General features: G+C 38.5%; 1 pseudogene; it reads left to right on the forward strand.

Moving 5' to 3' along the window:
- The first annotated feature begins 1944 nt into the window (after nucleotides 1-1944).
- LOC147630694 (uncharacterized) lies at nucleotides 1945-3191 on the forward strand (annotated as a pseudogene).
- The last annotated feature ends 4442 nt before the right edge of the window (nucleotides 3192-7633 follow it).

Consider the following 7633-nt stretch of genomic DNA (forward strand, 5'->3'; position numbering starts at 1 on the left):
GTTGTTGATGTGTTTCAAGGGGGGTTAGGGTGATCCATAACATAGACCCTAGGGAACCAAGAAAAGTTAGAAGGGAGCACAACAAATCTAGAATATTTAGAAGAGTTAGAGGCCTTAAGTTTAAAAATTTAAGTATTCGAACCTTCGTAATTCAAAGGGGACCATTTGAGAACCTTGTTACTTTTGAATCTTCAGTAAGAGGATTCTTAAAAAGGCCACATTCTCAAAAAAACTTTTTTGAAGAGTGAATACCCCCATGTGAAGTGTGTAAGGGAGCCCATGTGAAGTATTCAATGAGTTGGTGACTACAAAAGGCCTTAAGTACTTGCTTATAAATTAACTATTTCCTAAACCCGGGCTAGCATGGTCATGGTTCTTTCATGTGTGAGACAGAAGCTTAAAAAAATCTTATCTCATTCTTGTGCCCACTCTTTCCCTGAGCAATAGTTTCTTCTTTAGGTCAATGATTAAGATTGTATCATTCTTGGGCCACTCTTTCCCTTGAGCAATAATTTCTTGGATGTATTGATTGGAGATAGATCTTGTGTATTTACCTATTTAGAGTGATTAAATACCACTCTTTTGTGAGATAGAAGCTTCAACAAAGTGGGTTTCATCTTATGGAATATGGGTTGCCCAAGAGTTTCGTTGATGGGTTGGCATGTTTTCCTATTGACTATTACTATCATTGATGGATCGACATGTTTTCCTATTGACCATGTTTGAGAAGATAGCATGACTAAGACTCTCTCTCTTTTTCCATGAGAAGCATGTAAATTATCTTGACATGTTCTTGCCCATTTTAAGTGGCTAGAGAGTTTCGTTGATGGGTTGGCATGTTTTCCTATTGACTATTACTATCATTGATGGATCGACATGTTTTCCTATTGACCATGTTTGAGAAGATAGCATGACTAAGACTCTCTCTCTTTTTCCATGAGAAGCATGTAAATTATCTTGACATGTTCTTGCCCATTTTAAGTGGCTAGAGGCCTCCCTTTTGTGAGATAGAAGCTTCAACAAAGTTGATAGTTCCCTCATGAAGATGGGCTTGTTCAAGGGCTATATTGGTGTGTTAACATCTTTTTCTATTAACTACTAATGTGTTGATAGAGTGAATATTGTACATTGACTATACTTAAGAAGTTACTCTTTGTTTTTCAAGAGAAGATTATATATTAGGTTTTATCTATGGAAGTATACATGTTAAAAAGTTAGTGCTTATTCCTTTAGATTGGATCAATTCTTGACATTCTCGGTAGTCTTGTGTGAATGGAAGATTAGGGGTTGGCTCCTTTCATCCTTGTAAGCTTACTTTCTCCTCAAAAGGAAATTTTTGTAAGCCTAATAAGTGGTAGACTTAAGTGGGATTGATGGTAGGTTGATTCCCTTGAATGAGGTTGTTGATTTGAGTATTATTTGATTAATCCCAAGTAATGTTTAGATGCAAATCTAGATCATGTTGCCCATAGCATATAATAGCACCTATGCTCATCAAGTAAACTCGATGCTATCTCATAAGATGATTAAAAGTCATTCAAATAAAGGATTGATTCCCTTTTTCAAGTAAAGTAATGCTTGTTTTTATGTACATAAGAGTAATGATGCTTAATAAGTGTTTTTAAAACTTATATAGGTGCTTGGCTAAAAAATGATAACCCAAGGTCTTTCCCCATTGAGGGATGGGAGTTCTCAAGTGTTTGGAACTCTTTCATAAGTATAAGAGGTTTTATTATTCATGAAAGTACTTTTAAAAATGCTTGTAGTTGTCTGTAGTCCTATAGTAGGCTTGTTCTTAAGAAGGAATAAACTTTAAAAGTGTCGATTAGCACACCTAGGCTTGTTCTTAATAATGAATAAACTTTAAAAGTGCCAATTAGCACACCTAGACTTATCACGTAGCCTATAACGGCAAGTGGGAGCTTCACCGGATGTGGAGCCTAAATGTTGAAGTGCGGATGGCAAGTGCATCCGGGGTCTACAGGTGAGGGCGCCCAAGTAAGAGCACTTGGGTGGGTAGGTCCCTATAGGTTCCCAAGAGTGTGGAGTTATCCACATTCCCCTCCATGGTCTAGGTGGTAAATAGAGATCCTTGCCCTCTTGAGATATGGTGGTGGCTATGGAGGATGTAACATTGGTATTAGAGCTGATGTAGTCCTCTCTCGCTTCTTCTCGCACGTGATCAAGCTCCAGAAGAGAAGTATTATTTTATATTTTTTTTATTGTTTCTTTTTAATCTCTCATTTTCTCTGTGTGTTTGCATGACTGTGTGTGGAAGAGGATAAGGTGGACAAGAAGGAGTAAAAGATACAGTAGGATCTCATGACACAAGTGATAGGGCATTGAGGCATTTCGGAGCTCTATAGAAAACCCAAGCCACGAACATGAAACCGTGGAGATGGATGTTTGCTAGAAGATCAAAGGTAGAATCATGTTTTTCTCCATGTCCAGCTGTGAGAATTGTCGAGCAGTGAGGCACCTTCAGCGTAAGAAGGGCCTCCCTTTTGTTGAGATTAACATGGATGTTTACCCTCACAGAAATCTTGAGCTTGAAGAGTGCACAGGTACATTTTCTCTCCCCCAGGTCTTCTTCAATGAAGCCTTTGTAGGTGGCATTGATGAGCTAAAGGCCATGGAGACTTCTAGAGAGCTGGATGAAAGGCTAAAGCAAGTGTTTGAGATTGAGTATCCTACCAAGGCCCCTCTACCACTTGTTCCTCAAGAGGCTGATAAAGGTTCAAGAAATGGGGACCAGCCTCAGGAGGATGACTTTCACTATTTTTTAGCAATATGTAACTGAGGATGGGAAACATGTAGATTACCAAGGCATCTCAATGAGTGAAGAATTCAGAAGATACTTGAATTTAACACGTCTGTTGAACAGATTGACTTACTCAAAACATCAAGCAAAGAAAAGCTCCCATTTTTTATCAATCTCTACAATGCAATTGTGGTTCATGTAATTATAGTCTTGGGTCATCCTGTTGGACCCGTAAATCGAAGAATTTTTTGGGGGATTTTCAAAACCTAATCGGTGGAGACCCATATTCACTTTCTACATTGAGAATGGAGTGTTAAGGGCAGATCAGCGACCTCCTTACAATTTGATCAAGGTTTTTGAACCAAAGGACAACCGATTAAAGGTGTTGAGGTATGTGAGTGAGGGGGTACAAGTTTTCGGCATAGACTAGAAACATTTTGGCATCAACTCACCTCATCTACAATATCCACGACATAGTGGACACCTTTGGGTGGATTTTGTGGCTTTGAAATTTTCACTGCTCTTCTGCAAATTTACTCCAAAAGAACCTAGAGATGCCAAGTTGGTATATTTCTTAAAGATTTGTATCTTTTTGAAGGTTAATGCATGTGGACATTAGTTTCTGCGAGTTGGGATTGAAGATAGCAACCCCCCTGTGCTTCTGGCCTCTTTACTCTAATTGATAAATTTGTTAATTAGTTTTTCTTTTTTGCAAATATTATGGCCAAGTAAATGTGCTTGTATGGGTCTAAATTATGGCTGAGGTAATGTGTCTGCTTGGACCTAACTAAGGTTGCTTTGCATGTGTTTGCAAGGTTCACCATAGACCAAAACAAATCTACTATTCTTGTTAGATAATGACATGAAAGCATCTTTGGAAATTTAAACAACCAAAATGTTGTGATATTTTACAGTCGTAGTGTTGTTTTCTTAATCCGTAGAGATGCAAGCGCTCATGCATGGTCCGTAGAAACAAGTGCTCTTTTGCATGGGTTCTCTTGGCAAGAATGCCATTTCTCCATTTGTACATGCTTTGGAGTTTCTCTTGACAAAACTTGAGATATGCCCAACATGGTTGTGAGTATACATGGGTACATCCATATAATTCTCCTATGAATATGCAGAATGTGATGCACTTTGCAATTGCCGAGTATAGGATGTACATGCCTGTAGATACATGTTTGCACATTACTTTATGGGTAGTCGTAGTGCTTCTAAACACAAGTGCACATTACTTTATGGGTAGTCGTAGTGCTTCTAAACACAAGTGCACATTACTTTATGGGTAGTCGTAGTGCTACTAAACACAAGTGCACATGCTCGGATTGGATTCATGGCTATAGCTGCCATAAACTTGGTGCATGTAGTGGTCTTATGCTTGTTACATATCTTATCTCAACGACAACAAATAAGCATCTTGGGAGTATGGCAACTACAGTGTTTAGTTGCTTTGTTGACATTGTTTATCAACCGGAGTGTTGTAAACTTGGTTCGAAGAGATGCCAGCGATCGTGCGTGTGGTCCGTAGAGACTCATGCCCTCTTGTGTGGCTTCTCACAACCGGAGTGTTGTAAACTTGGTTCGAAGAGATGCCAGCGATCGTGCGTGTGGTCCGTAGAGACTCATGCCCTCTTGTGTGGCTTCTCACACGCCAAATTTTTTATGTTTCACAAGAAACGTGAAATATGTTCAAAATTTAAACATAGACCCATTGTGGAACAAATCTTTTGTTGCAAAGATGTCTGGGTCAAGTTGATTTAAAGATTCATGGTGATCTTAAATTCAAGGGTTCATAGTAATCCTTGGCTTAGATTCAGAAGACTTCAAGTATGTAAAACCCAAGTATAAGGACATTTACTATTTGGGGTTCACTATGCTTAAGTTGAGAACGTAGTTGTTCTAGTTTAGGTGGAACAAGGTGAGATTTCATATGTTCAAAAAATTTGGAGTTTATATGACATGCTATGTCATCTTGGGGATATCAGTTGGGAATTTCCTTGTTTTTTTCATGTAACTCCGTAAAATATTGCAATCCACAAGGTTGGGGTTAATGGGATCTACATGTATAGTCTAGAGTGAGTATTGTATAGTTATGGCGTTAGATTTTCAATCTCCCCAATGGTGAACACATGGTTTTAAGCCAATCGTTCCTTATATTTACTATTATGATGTTTTGCATCACTCTTGGGTTTTAAGGATGTGAAATCATCCAAATCAAAGCAAAAAGCTTCAATTTTTGTGTCACATTAGTTTCATAATCATTTGATGGAATGGGATGTCAAATGTTCTACGAAAACTCTTGTGACCTTGGTGGTATGGGACACTAAGGTAAACACAAAAATTGACTTTCTTGGCTTCTGAGTTTTGTAGTGTGTAGTCACCTTATAGGTTATGTCTACACAATCTACATTATGTTGACAAGATTGGCTAGCCATTGCTAGTTGTAGTCATTATCTACAATGTCAAGACGAGATGCTGATTCACAGAATGATGAGATGGGTCTCTTGACATGGATGTTTGAGTAAGTTGAACACGGTGGTTCATAATTAAACTCAAGGTTTAGAGCTAATCCAAAAAGATCAGAAGCAACCCGTAGTAGATGTGGTGTTAATTCAGAGTGATTACATGACACAGATCTTAATCTTTAATGCTAGCATGGAGTGCTCAGCAATTAGGCATGATGTTGTTGTATGTGTGCATAATTTCTAGCAATAATCACCTCCCTCATTAGAAAGGTGTAATGATCTAGAGAGATTAGTCGAGGTTTCTATAAGAAGAAGAGTGAGCACTATTCTAAAGTGATCAAATGATTCTCTTAGGTTATGTATTGAGTCGGAGTGCTTAGGGGTGGACCCTTCATGCCCACTTGACCTTGTGTCAAATGGGGGTGATAAAATTATCGAGGGAAAAAGTGATAGTATATTTTAATCGATATTGGGTGTTGACTTCCAATGAGCTCAAATTTTATGGAAAGTCACATACCTTAGGTGCTTGATATTCTAGATAAATCTTTGACCTCGTCAATTTACGTGGCCAAGTTGCCAAGAGTGTTCAGTGTTTAGTGTGTATTTTGGGTAAGCTTGGAAGTGTGTATTTTGGTTGGGTAGGTGTGGAAGTGTTTTCACGCTATGCTCAAGCATGGCACTTGGCCACGAGGTGGATTCACAAAATATTTGGAGCAAGTTCTTGAAGGACTTTGTTGAAAGTTGAGTCTACGGCTACTATCATGGCCTAGGAAAGACTCATAGCTAGATATTGAACCGTAGAGTTCAGAGATTGACATAGTTATTGACTAGATGTCATTGGATCAACAAGGATTGGGTGCTGGAATGCCCCAAACTAGTGCTGAAGGTTTTAAGTTAATATAGATGAGCACTTCGTATATGAAGTGGCTTAAGCATCTTGAAAAAAAAGGCTATATAAATAATCCAACTTGAGAAGAGTATATTCATGGGTATAGAGTTACTCATAGAGGAATACGAAGTATCGAGGGAAGATTTAATGTTTTGATAGACAAAGTAAAATGGAGGTCGTTCCTCTTTATTTCACCAAGAAAAGCAAACTTGTACAGATTTGTGTTTTGCAACATGTTTATGAAGTGCGTATGAGAACCATTATTCTTTGTTTGTCATCGATTACAGTTGGGTAGTATATTGCCACCTACGAGTAGGTAGTGCATTGCCACATTATAATGAGGAGGAAACAAAGAAATGTTATACGTTAAACTTCATACTGGTATTGAACACAAACTGGATGTTGTGTTGTGTATGTTAAAGCAATCTCGAAGTACAGAGATTGATTTTTGTAGTCTATCAATGTAAGGTGTGTTGGAAGCATACCTTGGCCTATATCATACCATATGCATGTACATACATGGTAAACAAGGAAGAGCTTCTCATCTATTGCCCTTGTAGTAAATCATGGTCCCTAGTTGGAATAGTTTACAATTTATTTGGGTATTTTTTGACCTAGTATAGATGACCAAAGGCACACACGTGTAGGGTGTGTTTGGACGATGTTGCTAGCATTTAGATGTAAGTATAGATAGCTCATATACATGTATGTAGAGATACGTGGCTGGCAATAGAGGCATACGGATGTAGTGCCAGGCACCCAAAGTGGTTGTCAGAGTATGTGGATAGGCATGTATCTACTTGTGGACTTGAAAAGTGGTACTCTTATTGCTTCACATTACTTTTGATTTTCTAGAAGTGCATAGACATTATACATCACATAGACAATCTGTATGTAGGCATCATCTTCATTGTAAGATGTGTAAGCTGTTCATGGAAGAATGCAAAATTTTTTGGAGAGGGGAAGGTGTAGCTTTCCCTAGTCTATGTGTAAGGTCAATTAAACTTTACCACATTATAGAAAAATTTGCTAAAGACTTGTAACATCCTTCCTGGCTCCTACTACTTGCCCCTTGAGATTGAACGGGGCTAGGCTGAACTGATGGATCGCCAAACATTAGGAAAGGAAAAATATGGGTAGCCCGCTGGGATAAAGTCATGTTTAAGTTAGGATTCAAAGAAACAGAGGAATCCCCTACATTTGTCAACAAAATAGATTTTTTCCAGCTAAGCCTTGGGGATCGTTGGGGTAGCCCATCATAGGGACAATTGTATGAGGGAACTCGAGTACGTCGCTCTACCCTTAGAGTAAGCCCCTTTAGTTATTCATTTAGATTAGAACAATGGGGTAGGGGGCCCTACAATTGGTATCAAAGTGTAAATTAAACTACAAGAGACTTATCCTTGAATTTCCTTTTTTCAATGGGCTAGATCATATCTAGCCAGAGTGCCAAGATTATCCCATGAGGACATGATGATTGCTTTTTCCTTTGACCACCTTGCCTCTCAGGAGCCTGTT

Source organism: Cibotium barometz, chromosome 16 (genome assembly GCF_041138505.1).
Source record: "Cibotium barometz isolate CiBa-2024 chromosome 16, ASM4113850v1, whole genome shotgun sequence".
In the NCBI taxonomy this organism is placed as follows: domain Eukaryota; kingdom Viridiplantae; phylum Streptophyta; class Polypodiopsida; order Cyatheales; family Cibotiaceae; genus Cibotium; species Cibotium barometz.